General features: G+C 37.8%; 1 long non-coding RNA gene across 2 annotated transcripts in view; it reads right to left on the reverse strand.

Moving 5' to 3' along the window:
- The window catches only part of LOC125696555 (uncharacterized), a 135,415-nt gene that overhangs the window by 57,020 nt on the left and 52,018 nt on the right, over nt 1-26,377 (reverse strand). The window contains exons 3-4 of one of the 2 annotated variants that reach the window (XR_007378403.1): nt 9,607-9,726; nt 6,299-6,371 (exon numbers count right to left, since the gene is read on the reverse strand). This is a non-coding gene — a long non-coding RNA (uncharacterized LOC125696555). The remainder of the gene's footprint in view (nt 1-6,298; nt 6,372-9,606; nt 9,727-26,377) is intronic. The other variant, XR_007378402.1, reaches the window with a different exon arrangement.

The raw sequence follows: 26,377 nt of genomic DNA on the forward strand, positions 1-26,377 counted from the left end.
ATATGCTATTTTCTCCATGTTCCTGATGTTATTTATTTTCTCTCTTTCAATTAAATAATAATAATAATAATAGTAATAATAATAATAATAATAATAATAATAAGGGAAGATCACTGTGCATACCTATGTGTGTCTATATATCTCTTTGAATCTGTATGTGTGTGAATGGATACATACATATGTTTATGCATTAAAGGCTTGACAGATGAATGCACTGTGTGCATGTTTTCTCTCAGGGAACATGCTGAGAGAGAAAATGAACCTTGTATAAAGGACATAATGCACAAGGCTTAATGCATGGTGGGAAGGGCCTCTAGGGAGGAGGGTGCACAGGAGTCTGGAACAAACCACCACCATGGCATTCATGAAGATTTCTGACACGGTGATTACCTAAATCTGCCTCCAGAAAACTCTTCTTAAAAGGTACCAGAAAAATTTCCACTTCATAATTTCTTCAGAGTTGACACAGAGAAAGTGAGCTCACATTTTAAAAGTTAATACTCGAGACTGAAGAAGACAATGGCCAACTCAAAGCTCTCATGCACAAAACTCTCATTCATATTAAATGAATATAAAGTAAAAGAAAATGTTAATTCTCTCATTGGCCTCAAGGTCATCTGCCACTCCATTTTTTCCATTAGTACTGCTCACAATCTGAATACAACATTTGCCTTGACAGTCTGAATTTGAGCTGAAACTCAACACGTTATTATCTACCAAATAAATTCGTTCTTTAAAACAAACACGACACGACAGAGACGAGCACACTGATTAGGAGATACTTTGTACTGGCAATGAATATCTCAGTTTTATGAAGAAGCTATGCACATTTTGCTCCCTCAAAATAGTTACTTTGTTTGACAAATGTTGGCAACTCCTCAGCTGTGAGGAAAAAAAACCAACAAAACAACAAACTATATGAATAGAAAATTCATTGAAAATTATTCTTAGTATAGTGCTATAGCTTAAATGTAATTTCAACACACATAAGGGTCATTTTACACTGTTAAGAGTTCTGCTGGGGCTCCTTAATTATAAGTAGAAACAACACCTACATTTTCCAAATGCTTTTTCATTTTAAATTGGCAATAATCTCTTCTGGGGAGCTAATTAATCAAGCAACACAAAACAGATGAATATGTAGTTTCTTTTCCTGCAGCACAAACACACTTTAGCTTATACAACAGTCACTCAGAACTTGTGCTGAATCAGGAAAGGAAGAGCGAGCCAGTTCTGAGTGCTCCATCTGCTACAGTGTTGCTAACTCCCAGGATTTTATTGCACCTATGGTATTGCTTTCTGTTTTTCTTCAGGCCTGTGCTGATGTAATCCTGAGTCGGCATGTGACCTTTTGGGTGGAAAACTTGTCAGTGTGACTTGGGTGTATCCTGAAGATGCAAAAACAAGAAGTCAAATAAAAAGAACTTCACATGGATGGCAGCTTCAAATTCTCATGATTTAAGTAAATCTCATGATTCTTTGAAGGCTGACTTATGAGTAAGGAAGGGAAGCTTGCTCTTGTGGTTGGTGCTGCTTCTGTTCTTTTAGAAATAACAGCAACAGAAAACTACCTTGAGACATCCCAGCACTCACAATCAATAGAGAGGCAATGTGCAGCGCTGTCCAGAATCCCTGGAAGAGGACAATGTGAAAAAATCTCTACAATTTCCTAATAATGGGATTCTTTATTGATAACACTACTCCCAGCCTGGCACTGTGGCAGAAATATACCTGAGAGCTCACACTGACCATCAAAGTTATCCCTAGAGAAACTGTGGAGTCTCTTCTTAGAGGTAGGACACAGCACTTCCTATTTCCTCCAAAAAATCTTGGAAGCCCTGGATTTCAGGATAGAGTGTGCCTAGGGATGTCTCTTTATTCTCTCTTCCTCCTCCAGACGGAGGGGATAATGCACACCCAGGTGGACAGCCTTACATATACAAAGCAAACAACTAGACCCAGATGATTACCATTTCATCCAAGGTTTTACAGACAGAGTACCCTTTGCCTCCAAATGAAATGTCTGTAACAAATGAAATTTTGCATCTGGCCAACAGAATTCAACAGGATTTTTGTCTGACTGAAATTTTCAGTTGTTCTCTAAGAGAAATAATGCAAGTATTTTTAAGTGGCTGAGTTGCGCATCAAGAAACAAGACTTGTAAATAAGGAAGTGCTTTGGCTACACAGAAGATTGATACAGCACCTGACAGCTTTCATTACGTAAATGTAATTTATTTCAGCAAACAAGTGACTGGAATTATGCATCATTTCTGAACGCGCTGACCCTCAGGTTTACATGGTTGGCTGCTACGGGTTTGAAAACAGGAAGCTCCAGCTGTAACACGAGTGACCCAGACAGCAAAGAGCTAGACACCAAACTAAATTGGAAGGCAGGAAGTCAAAGTTCATGCTCATACCACAAACAATACAGAAATAATAAAGTTCCTCTGAGATACATTTGGCAAAGCTGAAAGTCATTGTGAGGCATAAAATATAAAAGAACTGATAATATAAACGTTTATAAAAATCTGAGCAAAGAATAAATTGCCAACAGCGTTCCAAAGAGCTAACTCCATCCGTGTACATTTTCATAAACACTTGAGGCACACCATAAACTGAGCACTAACTCTAACAGGATGCTAACTCTCTGGAGTTCTTTTAACTAGTCCACTCAGCAGCCCTGGGGTTTGGTTATTGTTAGTCTTTGTTTTCCTGAAGCTCAAACTGAGCTGCCACTCAGCACCAGGATGCTGCTGCAGCCTCTGTCCCATTAGGCACTTGTTTCTGGTCTTCTGGCACTGACAGCACTTTTTGCCTCTCTGGTGACCTGCTTCTAACTGCTTTTGATCTCCAGAGCCTTCCACGGGCTCACAGCAAGCTTTTACAGCCCACATCCAAAAATATATCACATCCTGCGCACATCACAACTCCCCAGCAATTTCCCCAACAGTTACACTCAATCTGTTGCTGTTACCTTCTGAGGTAGCTTCTGCACCAAAGGTACACAAACAAGTATATCTACCTACATCTGACTGAACTTTACATTCTAGGGACAGAACAAGTCATTACAGAGGGAAGTCCAACAGATAGCATGGACACCAGCTGCAGGTCAGGCACAATGCTGCTGAAGCCATGTGATTCCTGAGAGATTCACCTCTGAGCAGCTGAGCTCCTAAAAGCAGGAGCTTCATGCTGCACCAGGGTTGCAGAAGTTACCCTAAAATATTCCTAGTTCTACCCTGTAGGAAACTAAAAGGAATTTTTCGTTTAATTTAATTTACATTGAATTTTTCTGGATTATAATTTGTCCCCAGACTCCTGCCAAGGTAATCAGTTTGATCACCAGCTGTGTATTCCAGCTTCCTTTTATGACTCCTCTGCATCCCTGTGTTTTACAACTGCTTTTCATTTACTACAGTCTGCCCCACAGCATTCTGCTCAGAAAGCTGAAAAGTAATTTCTGCCCTTCTCTCCTAAGGAATAACTATTCTCCCCATTGTATCTATGGAGAAAAAGGAGTCAATAATGACAGCATCCTATATATCCTATATAAAATACTTCCTGAGGAACTAAAGGGGCTACAGGTTGCAGACAGAACTTTCCAAGGAGGTGAGTTTTTCATTATCATGTATCTGCAGCAGATCGCAGCTGAGGTAATGCTTTATTTTACCACACAAACAACACTGGCATTTCCCACAAATCTTGCATGGAGGGCTTTTTGTCTGAATTTCCCTTTTCATCTTGTTTGCCTTTTTACATTCCAACTTCTCCCATTTACTCTCTTGCCTTGTTTGTTACAATGAATGTCAAAACACAAAAAGTGGTGACCTTTCCAAACCCCTGCACAAGGCACTGCTCAGCTTACGTATGCACTGGTGCCTTGCTGAAGGCAGTGGGACTTCTGCACATACATTCATGGTATGTAGTGTGGAATTCACTTTTATTTAAGCAAGTGGATAAATTCTTTTCAATTGCAACATTAAAGAAAAGAAAAACAAAACAAAACAAAACAAAAACAAACGGGAAAAGTTAAACAGAGAAGCCTGAAATAAAATCATAGTTTGGGCACTTTCTGCGTAAAAAAATGTTTTATTATTTGAAACCCTAGCAAAGTACCGAATTTACCTGACAGCTATCAGTATTACAAACCACATGAATCCAGAGGCTCTCTAAAGGCTTGTTTTCTGCTAATAGCTCCAGAGTCACAGAGGCCATCATCACATCATCATCATTACAGTTTTGTTCACAATAGATGTCAAAGTATTGCAAGGAAATGCAATAATTACAATAATAATGAGAGAATTTATTGTCATCATCATTATTTTGTAAATGAGAAGCTAAGGATCCCATAGATGATAGGGGCTCAGTTTGAAGACCATCTAGAATTTTGCATTCTGAAAATTGTTTTATGCTCCTCTTAAGATAATGGAACTGTTTTCAAAGGCAGTTTTACTGCTACTATTTACTATTTATTTTGCCAAGACAACCACTCGACTGCATTATTTGGTGCTGCAACAGCCTGGCAGAAAAAGGCAACTGTGAGCTAGTTTAGAGTGTGAGATAAACTTGTATCTGCAAGTCCATTGATCTCTAGTGAAAAAGTGATGTGCAAATCTCTGAAAATCAAACACAGCATTCTTAAGTTGTACATTCAAAGACAAGCAATCATTTTAAAGCTGCAAGTGTACAGGCTGAGCTTAAAATATGGAACAAGTTGAAGACTTAGGGACAGAATTTGCTTGTCTGAGGCTATTACTCTGTCTGATGCACAGTATTAAGATAAATGAACATGCTGGAAAACATCTCAGTAAAGCATTCAGTCCAGCTTAGTTTATCTCAGTTAAATGCCAGCTTTGCATTCTTCAATAAATGTCATTAGGAGAGTTTCTACAGTTTCTGTAAACTTTTTTGATATATTTTCATTGCTGTAAACCTCTTCTTTCACACGATTCCAATTAAGGTAAAAAAAAAAGCCTACAATCTTGGGGGAGGGTGGGGAGAAGGGAATTGGCAAACTGGGTAAATGGCCTTAATGAAAAGCTTATTTTTACTTTGTTTGGCACTTCATATTTTGCAACTTAAATTGTGACACAGTTTCAATTTTTTCCTCACTCAAGTAATTTGCAATACTGTTTCCTGAATTTGCAATTTCAATTTGTTCATTCTGCTCCCTAAACTTATCTTTCCTCTTCATAGTGAAGGCTTACAAAACCACTCGAACATGCCTTGTTATGTCCCAGATAAGGTCAGTGAGAATTCATGCAGGATGGTCTGTTCCTTACCTGGTTTGGCATAAAGAAGTTAGAAATGGTTGAAGGGAAAATGATAAATATCCTCTGTTTAATTGTGAAGACAGACTACGAAAATCACCTCAGGGGAAAAAAAATTAATGCTCATTGTAGGACTTGGGCCATTCAGTGGCAAGAAAATGTCAACTGCATTCAGCCATCCAATCTCAGCACCTACACCCAGTGCCTGCAAACTTCTGGAAAAAGCCTGGCCCCTCAGCCCTTGTGTGACACAGCACGCACTTCCCGTGGGGCAGTGCCAATGGGCAGACACAGGCCCTTTTGAGATCCCTTTGGGAAATCACAGTTGTTTTCTCCAAAAGGCAGCACGATTCGAGTCCAGTATCTTCAAATTCTAAAAAGATGCTCCTGATGGCAGAATTCAGTAACTAGCAGATGGGTAAACATGGTCATGGTCTGTGTCTGAGAATTCCGTTCTCCTTTTAACTGGACCACAGCAGTTCTGCTACATGTAAATGGAAGAATAGCCTTGGGCAAAATGTAAATCTTTATAGAAGAAGAAAGTTTTATGTGTACATCTGTGTAAATCATGATGAAAAGAGTATCTGGTGGTCTAGCTTAGGTATTGTGCAGTTTTGTCCAGATTTTTCCCTTACATAACTTGAATAAATATGCAATGCTGAATTTTTTCAAGTTTTTGACCTCAAACATTCCTCCTGATTTTATTTCTCTTTGCACCCTCTGCAAAATGTGTTCTTATGGTGTTCTGGGTTCTGCTGTTCTGTCTGAAATGGCATAATTTGGGTTAAATTATTCCTAGGATACGTACAGCACAAAGCACACTCTGCAGCTAGCTCCAAATCTCAGTGAAGACCACACAAAAAACAGAGAGAATGAGAAGAAGCACGAGGTTCTAAGTATTTTACAACAGCAGCAGTTGCTTATTTTCCTCTAATTTGAGAATGAAATAGCAGCTTGGAGCTGCTCTTTTTCAAGGACAGAGAGGAAAATTTTTATAAGTTACTAAATCAGACAAGCAAAGCTCACCAGGAATATGGCACACACTCAGATGTGTCTTCCTCACATGTGCTCTATCCATCAAAGGAAGAGGAGGCCTCACCTGCCAAGCAAATGTTTTATATTGAACTGGAGGGTTCCAAATGTCTCATGAAGGTGTCAGATAAACAGAAGGAGACAGGAGAAGGTGACAGGATGCTCTCACACAAGTGTTGCTTTTGTTTCAAAGATGAGTGACAGACAAGGAATTTTCTCCTGTTTATAATGTACGACAAAAACATCTAAGACTATCAAAATCAGATGCCTATGCAAAGTATCTGTTGTGCAAGATCGTTCCTAAGATACTAAAGTATCAAAATTAATTTTGGATGTGAAGAGAAATCCTATGAAAACAGTATATATTATGCTTCCAAGAATGACATTTAATAGCAAAACCAATCCTACAGTAAGAATACTTCAATCATTTGACTAAACGTTAAACTCTACTGATCAATGTCATTGCTCACTTATCGACTTCTTTTCCTCCAGAAATAGTTGTAGCAGGTCGTTATTGACCGGCCATGGTCGCTTTCAGTGGATTTAATCAAAGTAATAGGTACACATTTAGTTTCACACAAAATTACAGTGTAAACAGATCTCCCTAGAAGAAGCACAGGACAACAGAAATAAAAAAAAAAACAAGGGATAGCCTGTGATACACATGAGTTTTAAGATACATTTGAATGGTTTAAGCTGCTATCTGGCAATGCCCGGGGCTGTGTCAGTGGGAAGGCTCCATTGCAGTGATCTGCTTGGGATGCTGACAGACTCAGAAATGACAGGAATCAAAAAGTTGCTTATTGTATCGCTGAATAAATGTACTTGTTTCTTAAGAAGGACAGAACCATTTTGCTGGTTCTCTAGCACCTCCCTGCTATTTCCAATCTACTCACTTCAGCAAAGTAAATGTAAAGTTAAGCCTACGTAAGGCAGAAATGAAACATTACTGCAAATGCTCTTGCTCTGTAAATCAGCAAATCCCCCCCTCTCCTAAAAGCAAGATTTCACAGTCAATTTAAGCTGATCTGAGACTGCGCTGCTCCTGAACAGAGCAATCCAACTTCCTTTTATCTCCAGCTGCATGTTCCCACCACTTCCCTTGTGCGGGCTCTAGAGATCATACTGCTGAAAGATAAACAAGATCAGCTCCCTCATCCTACTGAAAACTAACACTGAAAATACTTAGTTCTTAACCATTTTCTGAAGAGCTGAAAGCAACCCTTTCAGTAGCAATTTGCAGTTAACCCTCACATAAACTGATTTTGAAACATCAGCATTACAGAGAAAGAGAACTGAAAAATAAATCACCAAACTGGAGAAGTATTAATATTTGAGCAAGAAGTGAGATAGCACAGAAAAACAGTCAGTCTCTTATCAGTAATTATGGCACTTTAAAAGGACAGTTTTTATTCCAGTTTCAAAAAAACACTCTAGTGTGCACAGACCCTGATGCACAAGAAGTGAACTACTAAAATGAAACAAACTATGGCAAAAATCTCAGCTTACATGAGAAAAATAATCCAAAGAAACAGGCATCACTAAAATGTTATTTTCCTTTTATTTCTCTTTATTATTCTTCTTACTTGATTCTTCTTAAAACAAATTATATATTTTTTTACTCTTGCAGCAGAGTCTTTAATTTCTGATTTTTTTGATCAGATATTTTTTTGCTAATCCTGCTTGTAAAGTAATTAGATATAATCTTCTTCCCCCTTTTCTATTCTCTCCTGTTTGTTACATTTTATCTGTGTGGTATAGTGATAGTAAGCATACAGTTCCTTTCTGATGTTTATTTTTTGTGGTTCTGTTTTTATCTATCTAATATGTGTTGTAACAAGAGAAAGTGTACCTTTTGTGGCAGATAAAAATATGACAAAAGAATAATGTAGAGAAAAAATAGGTTGCTTTAATTAAATTAACCATTGTCAAAGGTTTAATGTTTGCATTGGAGAACTCACGGGTAATGAACATCACTCTGGAAAAATATATATGAATTAATCATTTCAAAATACTTGGTTGAGTCCTGAACTTCCAAAAACCATCAAGCTCAGAAATGGAATGTATGCCAACAATACTTTGTTGACCCTCTTCTAGTTCTTGCATTTTATAAACAGACAGGTTGTTGATCTAAATGTAGAACTTGTGCAGACACTAGCCCATCTAAATGAGGTGTATATGCAGGTGGAATCCACAGTAAAGAGTTAAGAGTTTCCAAGTGTCCACATCTAGTCAAGAGTAAGTTAATGTCATTTGTGAAGTCTGCTAAAACAAGATTTTATTGCAGTCATTTTCATAAGACGGCCATACAAGAAAATGTCTTTAACTTGTGAAAAACAACAAATAATAACATTTGATTAATACAGTCCTGAACTTGATTTGAACTGACCAGTTAGGAACCTTAGATAATCTTCCTATTACTGATCTCTGTAACATTTGCAATTTCTTAATGCGCTGTCCTTTTGTAATGTCATGATGAATTAAATTATTAACAATCTGACTGAACATACAAATTTACCTCTGCACACTGGTTTGTGTAAGTTTTAATCTATTCACCCTTTAAAAAAATCACCCAACATATGTAGATTATAGAGATTCTATGCACAGAGCAGCAGATGCGAGTGGTTCATCATCAATAGGAGTTGTATGTTTAAACCTTATTTAAACACATAGGTTTTGCACATTACCCTCTCAAATTCAACAGCTAGAGCAAAGAGGACTTTCTTAAGAATAGGCAAGAGTCATCTGTATGCAAATAGACTAAATAATTAAAAATGGGATAAGCCTTTCTTTAGGTTGATTATGGCTAGATTGGGGCCCTCAGAGGTTACTCAGTGACTCAATAAACTCACTAAATGTGGCAAGATTTGAAAACACTAGTGGTTTCTATTCTGACCCTTTCTACTCTTTATCTTTTTGCCTGTTTTTTTTTTTTCGGTTTTGTTTTGGTTTTTTTTATCACGTAGCTTCTTAGGGAAGGAAATATTGCCTTATGTTCGGAAATTGCCCATAGCATTGCAGGCACTACCCAAATAAAGAGAAACAATAAAAGTAACAAAAAGAGGAGGAGGAGGTTTGCTTGACCCCATGCAGAAGTCCCCTAAAGACTCTTATTGAACTCAATAGGATAGTAACCTGGCTTATTGCTTAACTAAAATATCCCATATGTAATTGTCCTAATATAACCACATTATCAAAATGAACGCTTTGCGATGCAATCAAGGGACAACTGAAAATATGTTGGAAAGTTTCAAATTATTTTGTAAACATAGCCACTTAGAAATGTACTATCAATCAAGTACCTTTTTGTTTTCTGCTGGGATGGAGTTAAGAGATCTAGAGTTTCACCTCAGTTCTGCTCCTGACTTCATGATCTTCAGTATGATACTGTTAGGTATCTCTCTGAGCCTTCATCTCATAATCTGTAAAACAGAGGTAATGGTTTTCATCTCAGAACATTTTGAAATATATCTGTAAAATGTCACACAAGTTCAGTGCCATTAATACATATTTTGTTCACGGAGTAAGGTCTCAAAGCAAAACCTTTCCCTTTGATTGTTTGCTGCAACATTCCCTCTTCCAGTCCTTAGCAATACATTTTAAGTAGCATATGATAAAATTAAGATCAGCATAATAAAATAAACCCTGTGAAGACCTCATTTTCCCTAGATTTAATTATTATGCATCTTATCTACTGTGATAACCTTACTTCTTAACCTTTACAATTTTACAAAATGCTTGTACCACATTTTATTATTTTCTAATATTTCATGCTATGCAGTCCCATTTGTTTCCCATCTAAGAAATACATAGCAAGCATGACATTTCGTATTTTAGAAACTTGCCTTCTTGTACCATTAATACCAACATTATGATTCAGACCCATGGTTTCCAAGTCCTCCTTCTAGGCTAATTTATTGTAGTAATAAACCAGCTTCACTGCTTGCTTTTAGTATTTTACATAACAGTGCAAAGATTTTGAAAGCATAATATCAAGACTTCAGATATCCTTAAAATCCTCTTAATATTTCCATGGTCTGATTTACATGATTTTACCATCTGCTATGAAAACATCAGCTTGTGACTACTGGTAGGGCATCTCACTGAGGTTTGTTCAATTTTTGTGGATCCTTAGGAGCATTTGGATTATCAGAGAATAAAACATTCTGTTTTGTAGAAATAGAGATCTCATTTCAAAGTATCTCCTCCTTAGTTTAGATGGATCTTACTATAAGTTATATAGAAAGTACACAGTTCTTAGAGAAAAAAAGTTATAAAAATAGACATAGAAAGAGGACAAGTATTAAATAAGCAAGAGTTATTAAAAATATTGTAATATATTAGCAAGTAGATGCTTTGATAACTCTGGCTAAGGCTGCATCTGCACTTTTGTTAGTGGTGAGGGAGGTCTCTCTCAGCTACTGCTACCATTTTCTTGGGGGAAATTATCTTCATAGTTTTAGTCCTTAAGCATGTCATTGGTTTAGGGCTTGGGAAGAAGATTTGATTCCACATGACTGCTTCTCCCATGAGCCAGTTTTCAGTTTCAATTCTGTCTCTGCACAGCACCACCAACAAAATCAACAAATCTGATATACACTGCATGAAAGTTCACTTGTTATATTAGTTTTCTTAGTGAAAATGTTAACATTTCAATAATCCCTCAAATAATGTAATACCAATATTAAAAAAGTCAAAATGATTCCATGCGGAAAATCCAAGTACCATAGGACTCAAAATCACTGCAAATTTTTGCACTGCAGTCAATGCAAGTTCTGATGATGATATACATTGATTTGATCTTTTGATATATCTTCTTCTTTTACAAAATGTGATCTTATAGGACAAGGCTGGACACAACTCTGAAGCCTTTAGTTAAGAAAATACAGTTGAGTCCAGAGTCATTCAGTGTTGAGAATGCTCGGTGATCATTTTGCCTTAAAAAAGTTATCAGAAGTGGCTTCAAAAGATGATTTGGAAAAGGAAAGAAATCAGTGGAGTTTTATTCCCCAAAAGACACTTTCAATAGAAAGTCGGTTGAGTGAAAAAATCAGGTAATGGCTGCAAAATAATACTTCTAAAAAATTGTGAGTCCATAATGAAATAATATTGCAGGATCCTGAGGAATTTAACTTGTGGAAAGCTCAAATACAGACCTGTGGATAGATCAAGATTCCTCAAGCAGTCCAGTAGCACAGAGAACAGAGTCTAAGCTACAGGGAAAGGAAACATTTGAAAAGCGCTTGCATTTCTGCTTTACCATTCAGTTCTACAATCACTGCTTTGAGTGACAAACACTTCAGAATGCATGCGTTTTACCCAAGACTTGTAAGACTAGAAATAACTGTGTTCAGTGCAGTGCACAGGCCATTTTGCTACTGGGGAATCCTGCTGCTTTCCTTGGTAGCCTCCTTGGCTTGATACATGAACAATTTGAAGACTTTACAATTGTGCATCTGTGGACACAGTCCCAATTACTCCTTGGAAAATGTCCTGAGGATATCTCCTGGCAAAGGGACTGCAGGGCTGGTTTTAAAATGAAATTCCTAAAATGCAGCTCATGAGCTGCAAACACATTTCCTAGCTAAATTGCTCTGTTGCACTGTAAAACCCATGTTAAAGTATTTATAAGCAAAATAAGATGCAAATACAAGTAATGCATTTCTATTAAGATAAAGCTATTCCACAGATACACGTACAAAAGTACATTCCCCTAGAGAAACAGCTGCAGTTCCTTCCCTGGATTTTGTCCCCTAGGCACACTTTGTTTGAACAGTTAATGCATAGAAGACTGTCCCTCTTTTCATTGCTTTAATTTTTAGGCTGTTGCAAAGGACTGAATGATATATATTTGCATTAAAAATGTTCTAAAAACAATTCTAAGTTTTTAAAGAAAGCAATCAATGTTTCCAAAATGACAGAATAAGAAAGAAAACTAGAAACTGAAGATTGCTTGTCAAGCTGGATTTGTTTTCAATCCCATTCTCCTAATGTACATTATTCCAATCCATTAAAAAAAATGTATATAAAAACATAAAAACCCAACAACTAACATTTATGAGAACATTTACAATCTGAAGTTCACCATACAGAAATGCCATTATGTGGAACAAAACTGTTGTCAGCAGTACCTCTACTGTACTCCATAGTTGGCATTTCAGTCTGTCCTTTTCCGCAATTAATGGTCACAGTAATAAGATTTCAAAGTTCAAATCTATTTAAAGGAGAAAAGCTGCTTTTTCATCCCTTTCTCAAAGCTTACAATATGATTGGCAAAGGATCAGGAATAATAAGACAACTGGTGACGTAAACCCCAGGAGGAACAGAACAGCTTTTGTTCCAAACTCTCATCAAAATCTTGGAAAACTTGCAATAGGAAATGTTGCTGGAATGTAGGTTCTCACTTTCAAGTTTGTACATGTTGGGCCTGCTTTATCTGATATCTCTTACCTGCTTTCTCTCACCTGCTTCAACATTTATTAAACCCATCCCATTTTCTGCCTGTAGCTGGAACAGCTATATCATTAAGTATTTGATATTTTCTTGATGCTCTAAACACATTTCGTCATCTGTTAATGCATCATTGTCAAAACTTATGGCTAAAAAGGCTATACAATTTCCACCATCTATACAAGCTTAGTTGGCTGGATCTTTGAAAAAAGTTTCATTGGCCAAAACTCAGAGTTGCAGTACCTTTGGCCCTGAGCCCCCAAGTCTTTGCTGCAAACAGAAAGTTTTGCTAGACATGCAGATACTTGTGCCAAACTCTAAATTTTACAAAAGTTTCAGTTGTGTAAACATCAATGTGACCTCCTGAATTTAATTTCCTCTTTTTCTTTTCTGTTTTTTTTTTTTTTTTTTTTTTTTAATGAAAGAAAAAAAAGAAAGCTTTGCTTGTGGAGATTGCATTTTCTGTATACTTCACTGCACGAGTATTTTCATCAAATGAATGTTTAAGTGTGATTGTCATCCAATTCAGGTTCTCTGGCCTTAAACCTTTCCAATCAGCCTGGCAAGCCAAAGGAGAGCACCCACTCCATGAAAGCTACTTGAACTGCTGTGCTTTTACTGACACTGCATCCACTTACACTTAATGTGATGGAAGGTGTTTGGGGATGTACCTCAGAAGCAAGTCAGGGGACTCTAGGAGACCATGCTTGCTATTAATGGCCACACTGAAGATATTGTAATCAAAATACCAGCTTATTCCAACTGCAAGCAAAGTTAACGGAAGCACTAGTGACTAGTCTAGTTAGCTTTGCTATATATATTCATAACTGAACTTTTGCAGGAAGCCAAGCAAATAGACCAATTATATCAACTCAATAGCTCATTTCTTCTGTAGTCTCTGTTAAGGTGAAAATGAAGAGGCTGGAGTTCTAAATATCTCGTATGTCCATTCAGAAATGTGGCGTGGTTCAAAACATTGCCAGGTAAGAGTGGAAGGAAGGCATGACATAGTGAAGAGCCTGAGTTTGATGTGCTCCCACAAAGAAGCAGATTGGTTTTGACGAGATGCCTATTATACCTCTCAAAAACAGAGACATAAAAGCAGCTGTCTGGAAGAGGGAAATGTTATTTTAGTAATGATTTCTCCAACAGGAACATTGATTTCTCTAACTCTAAAGAGAACGTTTTGTTTTAATGTAAATAATTTTTAATATAAATAAAAACTAATTTAAATATAAATTATGCCAATAAATATATCACGAGTCTTTCTGATTCATTTTTTATCTGTGTTGCATGATAATACTCTTTGTTTTCCATTTTAACTCTGCTTCTCAACTCCTATGAACTCTTAAATTGGAAGCTCGAAAGGCAAATGGGATCCTGGGCTCCATCAGGAGAGGGGTGGCCAGCAGGGACAGGGAGGTGATTGTCCCTCTCTACTCGGCTCTTGTGAGGCCCCACCTGGAGTACTGTGTCCAGGTGTGGAGCCCTCAGTACAAGAAAGACATAGAGATTTTGGAAAGGGTCCAGAGGAGGGCGACTAAGATGATCAGGGGGCTGGAGCACCTCCCCTATGAGGACAGGCTGAGGGAGTTGGGCTTGTTCAGCCTGGAGAAGAGAAGGCTGCGGGGTGACCTCATTGCAGCCTATCAATACCTGAAGGGAACCTACACCCAGGAGGGGAGTAAACTCTTCAAAAGGGCTGACGACAGCAGGACTAGGGGAAATGGTTTTAAGTTGAAGGAGGGAAGATTTAGGTTGGATGTTAGGGGGAAGTTCTTTACTAGGAGAGTGGTTAGGCCCTGGAACGGGCTGCCCAGGGAGGTTGTGGATGCCCCGTCCTTGGACGTGTTTAAGGCCAGGTTGGACGGGGTCCTGGGCAACCTGATCTGAATATGTATGTTGGTGGCCCTGCTAGGCAGGGGGGTTGGAACTACATGATCCTTGGGGTCCCTTCCAACCCGGGTGATTCTGTGATTCTGTGATTCTGTGATTCTGTGGAAGTGTAAGATATGAGCCATTCCTCCCAATTGGTCCTTTGCTGTATTCCAGTTACAGAGTGCTCATAAAATGACCACTGGTCATATACAGTGTGATAGTGCTTCTAATAAAGCAGTTCACCATTACCAGCGATGCTTATAAATTCCACAACATAGCAGGTTCTCTTATAGGCCTCTGAGAGACAGGAGCACAAAAAGGGCAATGCACAACATAACAAGAGACACATGGGAACACCACAAACAAAAGTGCACTCTGGTGGGTTAAGTTCTATTAAATATATATATATATATCTGTAACACAAAGCAGATATATTTACTAGTTACTGGAAGATAGGAAAATGTTTGGTTCTAACATGCATAGTTCCTTCTGCTTTCAGAATGAACTGTGAGTTGGAGGGGATTTTTCAGAATAAGTGACAGAGTGGGAAGAATGGAAGGAGGAACAGGGGGTTATTGTGAAGATGTGATGTTGAGTAGTCAGCAGGTAGGTATTGCTTTGTGAAGAAATCAAGAGGAAAAGGAAGATTACCCCAAAGCTCACTATCATGTCTTTGTTTTCATGCTGTTCAGCCATTCCCTTACCTGACTTCCTGATTTCAGCTTTCTAATTATTTTAGTAATGCTGTCAATGTGATGCCAAAGGGTATAGCCAAGAGCTTTCAGTTAAGCACAGATAGAGAAACATTGTATGATGACAAGTCAGTTAAACAGTTCTCTGAATTAACTGGTGCTGCCTAGCTGAAGGCTATAAAAATCTTGCCTGGGCCAGCAAACTTTCAAGCCTGCATCCTGCCTATCTCCCTGCCCTGGGGAGCATCTCTGTAAGGCTCATTGTTAAAGAGCAGCTCCTTCAGCAAAGGATCACTGCAGGAATTTAAGCCTTATTGGAGAGGATTATCAGAATTCATTGTTTTGATGTTTGTTAATTTCCAGGTTTAAGAGAAGAGGAGCTAACAGTTTATGGCATGAGTTCATTAAATTGAATTCTGAATTCCTTACTGTCCATGGCAAGACAATTTCCCGTGTACTGTAAAATGGAGTTTTACAGAGTTCATGCACTGAAAGTTCCCCAAGATATTCTCTGTTTAAATATAATCTCTTCTGCACCTAGCACTCATTAAGCATTCTAAACATAACTGTAAGCATACGAAGACCTTAATGTTTTTTGATACATAACATTCGTTTAAAGAAACCATTAGGGAAATATTTTGTAACCCTGTACTTAACTAATAACAATATATGAGAACTAGTTACAATACTTACAAGTGAATTAAAAGTCAAGTTTCCTTGCAACTTCCTCCGATTGCTCATCGCTTCTGCAAAGTTCACTTGTGCTTAAATTCATGCACAGCAGTTACCTTGGAGTACTGATACAGATTTCTAAATTTCACTATAAGCATATGTGAGCTGCAAATCCTCATTCAGCAACAGTGTGCTCTGTTTGTTGGTCCTCATTATTTTTGAATTGGTATGTTGAGTGAGCATTCCACATTTCTTTTTAAGGAGAAACCTCAGAATCTTTTCCTAATCAGTCAACAGATAACAGCCTTGGCAGGCACCTGTAGAAGTTCAGTTTGGATCTACACTGCAAAAAAGAGGGGGTTCTGTATAACCTACCAACTTACTCCCCCCTTGCTTGCTAACTTAGTCCAGGCACACGTTCCTTCTAAACCCAGGTAAAGACATTTCTATTTGAATTGCAGAGATTTGATATTGAAACCAAAATATAAATCTCAGTAAAAAATGTAGAATGTCTTATCAATGAATTCCTGTGTGGTAAAACCTTTTCTACCTTCATCAGTAGGAGTGTTCTTCACCAATGGATTAAAAATTTACCACAGAAAGTCATATGTTAATGAACTAAAAAGTCACAATTTTTGTGCATATGTGGGAATATGAAATATGCCTTTGAAGTATGTCTCATTAAGTCTTCATAGCCTTCAAATTAGTGCAAGACACTGAAAGACTGTAATCATTTATTTGTACAGTCCCCTCCATTCATGTCATAGAAGGCATTCAGTAAGATCAGATTATTTGTTCTCCAAAACTCTCCTTCAGTGCCTTTTAAACGAGGAGTCATTTCATGCTACGATCTCAACTTCCCTTGTTGACAACTCTATCCTACTGAAACTATGAAACTGTCAACACCAAGAGCAAAATTTAGGTGTGCATAAGACAAAAATGGCTCAGCTGCTATCCCACAAGCTCTCTCAATAGAGGTCAACAACCTCAGATCCATGGAGAAAACTGCAAAACTCAGTATTTCCATCAACCTCTCAGAACAATACCACTAAAATTTTCTTGCTGGCTGAAAGCAGAAGAAAAATATTTTGTACACAGTACAGTCTCAGGAAATGAGTAGACAGAGCCATGACAGACATGGATTATAACAACAGACCACCCTGATTTAACAGAGGTAAAAGGAGCGCATGGTCAGCCTTTGGGGAGTGGTGCCTGGTAGTAAAGGTGAGGTAATGCAAGGCAACTTTGCACTTGTGAGAAAAGGCCCAGCAACTCACACCAGAAGTTCCTCTTCTGCACTTGGGCACCTCTTGGTTGGTGTGAAGTAGTCTAGAGGTCACCCTTATGACCAGATCAAAGCCAAAGATTAAAAAACAAAACAAACAAACAAAAACCTCCACAAACTTAAGAAATATTAACTTATCATGTATTTTTATGACCCATATCATATGATATCATCTAATATTCAAGGTTGTTCTCTAGTATTCAAGCACACACAATGTTATCTTTTTTCATTAAGCAGTAAACTGATGCAGTAGTGGTTAAATGACTTGCCTGAAGACATCCAGAGCAGAAGAGGTAAAGCTATGAATAAAACGAATAAAATGCAGGCGTCCCAACTGACAAGTTTTGTGTAACAAGGATTAGAGAACAGTTCTAAGTGAATTAAAACATTGTGTTTTATGTCTAAAAATGCAGGTAGTGCGTTAGGCTCTAGCAGAGATTATGCAGCATTTCTCTTTGGATAGTGGTTAGCTTTACAAAAGCAAAAACCCTGACAGCTGATAAATGTTTTGCTTTTCCTCCATGCCAGCCATTATATTTTCTACAGGTCTCTAAAAATGCATTTTCGCATTATGGATAAGAAGATGTAATGCCCTGCTCCACAAATGTCAGTCTTGATTGCAGCAATATGATTCCACCATTTCCACAATGAATCAATTCAGGGTATTAAAACAGCAGAAAATTAACCCTACCAAAAAAAAAAAAAAAAAAAAAAAAAAAAAAAAAAACCTACTGCAACCTACTACTTTTCCCCAGAAACTTATTACAGAGCCAGATATTTTTTCTAGCAACAGTAGATCTATATAGTATTAATAAAAGCAACCTTTTCTTTCTGTAATCCCTAGACACTTTTCACTACAGTGATGTGAAAATTCTTGCAGCAGAATTTCAGTGTAAATTTTATAGTATGGGGAAAAATATTTCCATTTACAATATTTGAACTTCCCATATTTTATATCAAAGATCAGTTGCAGTCTACAGGCAGACCACCAAGTCAGTCCAATGGACCACAGGCAAGACTTGCAGCCTTTTTACCTAAAGAGCATGCGAGACTGTGTACAGACTACAAACAAGGAGTGTTTTTCCAGCACGAGTAGCCTGTTCTTGAGTACCAATTAACCTTCAAATTTCTCCTTTTTCACACCAGAGATATCTAATATAAATTGCTGATACTGATGGTAGAAAAGGAAGGCAGCCAGGAGTGGCTGCTACACACAATTCATCCAGCTCCCTGTCAATTCTCACAAGCAGAAGCAGACGCAGGCAGCCCAAGCAGTGTGGCAGTGGCAGTGTTTGTACTCCTATCTACCTCTTCGTCCTGCTGAAAGTTCAGCAGATGCAGCCTCCGGGAACACTCACAGACACCATGCCTGGTCAGTGACCCCTCTGCTACTGGTACGCAGGCACACCAGCTGCATGGCTTTCTCTGCCAAAAGAGCAAGAGGTCACCACTATTTTAAGTTCATTGACTGTCCTCTTATTTTATTCTTGTGAATAAGATGGCAGTCAGCTCCTCCTCTATTTTCTCCAGGCCATTCATTATTTTCTAATTTAGCCTCCTTTTGTTGATGTCTTCCAAAAAAGCAGCATCATTCTTTTTTGTCCAAGCCCTTGTTCTGAAATAGTCTCAATACCCAGCCTTGGGCACCTCCTCTGACAGGGACAAGGAAAGAAATATTATACTGATTTCAAAATGCACTGTATTTACTCTTAGCATTTCCACTCATTTACATAAATGCAAAAATGTACTCCAAGAGTTTGATTCCTTACTGCTTTCCTGTTCACTAGTTAATTTAACTTCATGCAAAGATGATACAAAACATTATTATTCGTATGATGTTGTACTTTACATTCATTATAAATGATGGCATCAAGTAAAAAATAATCCAACCTGGAAAAAATGCAGGCATATTAGTTAAAACGTGCTGTCCATTCCTTCTAAATTATATATTTCTCAGTCTTTCAGAAGCATGCCTTTTAAAGTAACTCAGGGGATTTGCAGTTGCCTTCCAAGCTTTTCATTTCTAGGTCACTTGTTAAATCTACCCCAGGTCAGCAATGACTGAAAATTATTACTGTCTGGCAGCTGTTTTGTTAGTCTACATAAAATGAATTGGTGGTTTCATTCCACTTCCTAATGGACAAGCGGCCCCATCTTACACTTCGACCTAAATGGCACCCCATTGACTACTTCAGGGAAGAACTAAATCAACTCTTTCTATTCTGTAGGTAAGTCCTTAAGGTTAGGAACAAGACTGGTGGGACCCTTGAAGCTATTATAGCACTACTCTATGAAAAATAAAGTCCTCCATGAATGGAATTCCTATAATGAGAAGAGATACAATGCTATGTTGGTGAGTTGTGGGGATTATTTTGGTTCTCTGAGGATCTTTGTCATGTAATACAATGGGGAATATGCTACAAGTTGCTCACTGTTAAGAACAAAGCCCTTCCATGCACCATTTCACAGTTCCAAGGACAGAGAATGTGTGTATGTCTGTGTGCATGTGTGCTTGTGTATGTGTGCACAAAAGGAATAGTACGAAGATTGCTTAGTTGTAATAAAATTGTTATTTGATAGAGATCAGATTATATCTATATGAGAAATGTTTTAATAATAACATGGTGGGCAAAAAGATAAAGAGATTTCCTATCTCACAGCAAGAAGGAGAAATTATAGTGGGATCCATATTTGACTTCTACTTACAGCGCTCTACTTGCACTTGGAATAAAACAGGTTTTCCTACCTTGAAAGTCCCCAGTTTCATACTTTCAGAAGAATAATGTTTATCTCTTTTTAGAGTAAATACAAGCACAAATGCTGTTATAAAACAACTTCGAATCTAAAGTATTTCACACAGAATTTTAAGGAAGGCCACAATTTTCTCTACCTTCCTTGTCTTTTTTCCTTGGATGATAAATAAGTCTCTGTGAATCTAGTACTACCCTTGTCCTTACTGAGCTAGGACAAATTTTCCCTCAGGCCCCCATTTCCCTTTGCCATCCCATTTTTCATTCTGCTCAGCATGCAGCAGTTCAAACAGACCTGCTCCTTGACTGAAAAATCTTCACCTCTTCCTACCCATCAGGCTAAGGTTGTTTGTCTGTGGTTTTCTAACAAATGAAAATAAAAAAAGAAGGACTCTCTACTTCATCTGTCACCATCTTTTCCTGCTCTTGCCCCCCAGTGACTCAACTCTCGCTCTTCTTGTTTGCTTCTTCTGAACTTATTGTTCATCTTTTCTTCTTCGCTACTCTTTCCTCTCGTCCTTGTTTAACCTAAATTAATTTGAAGCAGCCTTAATTCCATAAACAATGTTAACTTCACAGAAAGTTCTGCACTTTCAGAGCAACACAAGGGTCACAAGGTTTGGCTCAGCTCCATGCTTATGTACTTCATTAAATAACTTTTAAGAAAATTGAGATGCAAAAGTTAGACTGGCCTCTGGAGACATTTTGCCTCTGTGGTAAACATTTTCAAGTAAATACATAAGACAATTCTGATCTTCCTAGTATTTAATGTATGATAATTTCTGCTGGACGAGCTCTTCTAGGGTGACCATACAGGACTTTATTTTGTTTCAAGCATTGTACATATAGTTTTATTTTTACTTTTTTTTTCCTTTATTCCATAGCAATGAAGATAATTGCCTTTTAAATTTTGTTCAGTGAACCCTCACAAGCAAAACAAAGCAACTTCTCCCTAAGAAAGAATTTACCTGCATAGAAAGTGGTTTTCACAAAACAAATTTTACAAAGATTCACAGACAAATGTACAGTACTTCGTTGCTTGAAACTAAGCCTTTTCAGGGAACTTTAGTCCAAAGGATGGGCATGAAGCTAGTTAAACGTTCACTGCCATTTCTTGTCTGGCTGTCTCTGACTGCAGAGCAAGTTGCACAAGTTTTGCCTTGTAATCAAATGGTAATTACCTAGAAGAACACGGAATCATGCTGTTCTTTACTCTATTACTTCTATTTCACTGTGTGCCGCCTATTTATAAGACAAGACGCAGGTGCACACTCAAATTCTACATAGCATTTCATATGAAAAAAATATCTTCTGGTATTCTGCAATCTACCCTTGCAATAATTAATAAAGCCAACATTCCAATGGATTTGTGATTCTGGTTATATTCCCTAGTATCTAACATAATGCCAAGCAACATCTAATTTATCTCCTTTTGAGTCTGCAGCCTTTCCCTCAATGGGGCACTAAGTTAAAGACTAAGAATACAATTAAACTTTACTTTTACTGTGTCAGGTCCTGACTTGCTCCTAACCCCTATAGAGATTTTGGCTCTGTATGTCTACCATTTGCTTTTACTTGCCTTTTCTTGCCTTTGATTGCAACCTGTCTTGTAGGAAAGCACCTTCTTCCAAGAATAACACAGATGATGAAAAGGCCTTTTTGTCCTTTTCTTCATAAGCTTTGAACTGTTCTTTTCTTGGAATTGTTCAGACTAACACATTGTTTATGACTGACTCTTCTTGAAGCTTCTCTAAAAGTGTGTCCGTTACATAGTCAGACACCACTGAATTAATGACTGTGATTGCTTTTGTGATAAATAGATACAGAACAAGACTGGTTTTATATGCTACTCTAAAACCTGCTTTCAAGTTATAGTTACACATCTGACACAAGCAGTACATTTGCTGTATTGGTCAACAGAAACTTGCTCACCAACTCAGGCATAGATTCATGGCTTGGACACTAGAATCTGACATTTGTGGCTGAAAATTTCTTCTTTCTTAGAGCAAAATCACAATTTTAGGAACTACTCAATACTACTTTGTCTTTAGGCACCAAAATGGTACTTTCTTGTCAGTTATTTCCATCTTACAAAGAACTGATCTTGTCATCCTATTAGCACCTGAAATGCTAAAAGTAGGAATGTAAAGACTTTTGAATTAAATAAAATGTTTAGTATAAAAGTTACACAAATGCTTAGATTCTCTGGTCATCAGGTATGTGTCATTTTAACATTCACAGACATACAGCTATCAAAGGAACAGAACTTCAGAAGAGAATCTAGGATAACAGGACTGGACTATGCTCAGTGAGTCCCAGTAAATCTGTCAAAGCAGTTGACTGCTTTGCCCCACCTTAAAATTTTCCTTTATTGGGAAACTGATCCTAGAGGATATTCCTTTGTCAGTTAAAAACTACCATATTTTTACATAATATGTTCAGCATGATATTACACCCAGTCATTTGTGTGCTGGTACTGGTGCAAGTATTTCTTTTCAAGTGCCTACCTCACTGCCCCTTTCAACCTTCATTTTGTGAATGAAGGCATAAAATTTCCTTCAGCCTCCTGCCACAAGTGAAATTCTCAATCCACATTACTACATTCCCAGTAGCCCTTCCCCATTCCTATTCTATCTAAATTAATTTTTCTTTCCAGTTCTCCATATGGTAGTGGTAGTATATTTTTCTCTTCTGGTAGACTGTTCTTCTTACATTCAATAATCAAGGACATATCCAAGGACATATTGTTGGTGGTTCAGACTCATCCTACAGTCAGTTGATACACTGAAGTTTTTCTCCCTTTAGTCATGCCAGAGGATAACCCAGTTTTTGACAGTGGCACCTAGCTTTCCGCTTCTAGTGAATGTCAGGATCTTACTACTTTTTCCCCAGAGTTGATGGAAAACAGTAAGTACAGCTGGTTCCAACACTGAATCTTGAAGAGCTCAACAAATTACCTTCCTGCAATCTACTGCTTCCCTTTTAGTGTCATCACTATAATTTCCCTTCTAGAAACTTCTTCATTCATGACAGATACCACTTCCCACAGACTCTAGATTAGAATCTAACTCTAGAGACTAACTAAGCTAGTAAGCACTCAAATGATATCATATGAAATACTTTAATAAAGTCCAGGCAAGTGTTATCTACTCTATTACCTTCGCCTAGGAAATGAGTTATCAAAGAAAGTCATTAAGTAGTCAAACTACAGTATACCTTTATAAACTCTATTTCCTTTTTGCTCTGTTGTCCATTTACTTCTGCACCTACAAATATTCTTCCCATCAAAAGTTGTTCTGAAGTTTTGCCTGACAGAACAACAGTAGCCTATGTTAATAACAGTCACATGACTTTGGCCTAATTTTGACAGATCTGTGAAAATTAACTGTTCTAAGACTTCTCATCATGGTTATTTCAGATAAGGTTCCTCTGATCTGATCAAATGGTACTTCTTGATCTTTTCTTCAGCATCCAGAAGGGCAGGTTCCCTTTCCATTTACTCATTCATATTAGGTACCCCTGGATCTGTTGCCTTATTCAACTCAGGATGTTTTTGAAAGGTGAGAAGAATCTATAATTAGTTTCTCCTTCTGTACTGTACCGCTCCTTCAACTAGATGTGGATCCTTTGTAGATCTATATCAAAGCAGAAGAGGAGGACTGATAGCGTACTTCATGGAAAATAAGCATTCCACTTTTCAGTAAAATACATTTTTACAACTTTCTAAAACTGACTCTTATTTTACACATTAGAAACAGATCAAGGTTTGTTTTTTATTTCCTAAGTGCATTTTGAGGGATCCCAGGAACTGGAAAATCTCTTTCCATATTCAGTACAGCGCTATATATATTTCATTGAACACAGTGCTACACTAAAGTGGTTTCTTAGTTTGGTTTCAATTTTAAACCACATGACAATCAACCCTTCCCAACAGACTTTATTTTGGTGGAAAAACTGTTATCAAGCAACTTTGCTTTAGCATCTTCTTTACTTAAAGTAAGAAGACGGAATAAAAAACACAGCTTTCAAACCACAGAGCAACCGTTGAAAACTTAAAAACCACAATACCAAAGAACAGAATGAGCCTATGATTACTTAACACACAATGTGGTTTGAACTGGGCACCATACCAAGTTTTACACAGAAACCCAAGGGGAAAAAGGAGTGCAAGTATCCATGGTTACAGTGACCCCTGCTTGGCACCTGAAGAGATCTTTCTAGAAAACGACAGGTAGAGACATTTATCAGGGTCCTCAGAAGTAGCGAGGCTCCTTCCTGTTTTTATAAGTTAAAAAAAAAGAGATAAAATAGCACTTAGTACAGACCGTCCTGAACACAGACTGTAACCTACAAATATTTTTAGAATTCCCCTCTCATGTTTTTCACAATATTCACTCCGTGCTGAAAAAAAACCTCAGAAATCTAGAACCTTCTGTTTAAATAACAGCAAATTCCTAGAATAACAAGTGCATTTATGAAGTGACCGTTTCAAGACTGAAGTCTTTCTTCACATGCTCAGCTGCACTGAACTCAGGAATGAAGGAACAGGATGGTAGGCTGCAACTTTTAGTGGGAAAAGTTGGAATTGTAAATTAAGCTGAATTGGAGCCATCTCTGCTGAGTATTGAAGCTTTTACATAATTCTGTTCAGCTATGCCCTGGAAGGCAGTGATACAGCTAAACCCCATGCACAGCCTTCTTGGCTGGCATTTTTTATTCCTTTTCTTCCCTGGTACTTACTCACCATATCTCTGTTTACGTATATGTTTGGGGAAGATTGCTTTAAATCTGTGCTGATGCACTTATGCATAACCAGGTATACTGAACCATGAACATAAATGCAGGCATGAGTAAATATTCACAACAGTTGATTTTAGAAATGCTTTTTCTGTGTGAGCAACCACCTGATGAGATGGTGAAAAACAAGCTGCCCAGGGCTCCAGTGGTGAGTTCCTCTTGCCAAGGCAGGGAGGACACAGCTCCTCATAAAAAAAGAATGTAGGAACAGATTTTTAATGTTCTGTACTTTTTAGGATGCTCATCTTCTCTTCTGCATGCTTCTTAAGGATCCTGCTTCATCTTCAGTTGTGGAGATGATGGCTCTCCAGTTACTAATAACAGATTTTGGCTGAGCCACTCAGCTGTACAGATGTGATCTGGATCCAGCATTAGTGAGCTATCACATTTCTGTCAGATCAGCCAGAGATCATGCTACGGTGTCTTAAAGGATTCATTCCAGTCATTATGGGAAATTATGTGGATGATGCCTGGTTCAGCAGCATATTTGCTTAAAAAAAGTTGCCTGTTCCAGTAGAAAATTAATTCAAACTAGAAAACTGAACATTCAGCAAGTCCAGTTATGAGAGATTAGCTTTTTATCTCATGGTTGGAGCACTCTAGATGTGGTAAGAGATGCCCTGACATTTGGATTTACTTTCCTGTTAAATCAAAAAGCAGAAGTTCAGCATCCACGAGGTTCAACATCTACAAACTATGACACAGTTTATGACACAGTATGCAGAAATATTGGTGATAGGTGGATGGTTGGAGCAGATGATCTTGGAGGTCTTTTCTAATCTTGGTGATTCTCTGATTCCAATCCTTTCTTCAAGCAGTTCTGCTGCTTTTATAGCGATCACTGTTTAATGGCAGCGAAGAAATCACACTGTGTGATCTCATTGGTTGTTTACAAAGATTAGGCCCTAAATCTTTCCTATCAGATGTTCAAAAGGGCATCTCCATCAGTGGCAGATAACTCCAGGAGTTCCACAACACTATTGCTACTTACTTTCCATACAATTTTACTTTCTGCAAAGAACAAGTATCTCTCTTCAAAATCCAACATCAGCTCTAAATAATAAGGGAGAAAGGAATATAGCTGTCAACATCCTCATATTTTTGACAACGGATACAGCAGGCTGTTGATGTGCATTTACTTCAGTACTTTAGAAAGGGCTGTATGTGAAAGGCTTTCACTCTGCAGCACTGAAAATTTGCCAACATTTCGTAGAGATGCTTTGATTGTTTTAGAAAAGTTGTTTTTCAACAGACAGAAAATTCACAGACGGTCACTGAGTACATGGCATTGATTTTACTAGCAAAGGAGGAAACACTGACTTGAAAACATAAGCCCAGGCTCACTCTTGCACCTCCTTCTAGAAAAAAAGACAGTATCTCAAAGGCTTTCCAGTGACAGCATATGGCAAACCTGACTTCCAGCAGAACAGAAATGTTTGGAATTCTAAAGTGAATTTGCATTGAAATAGTGGGAGGACAGATCCAATGGAAAGAAACACTGGAAAAGCACATTGCTGGATTTGGCTGATCTCCCTGATGCTGAACAACA

Source organism: Lagopus muta, chromosome 8, assembly GCF_023343835.1.
Source record: "Lagopus muta isolate bLagMut1 chromosome 8, bLagMut1 primary, whole genome shotgun sequence".
Lineage (NCBI taxonomy): Eukaryota > Metazoa > Chordata > Aves > Galliformes > Phasianidae > Lagopus > Lagopus muta.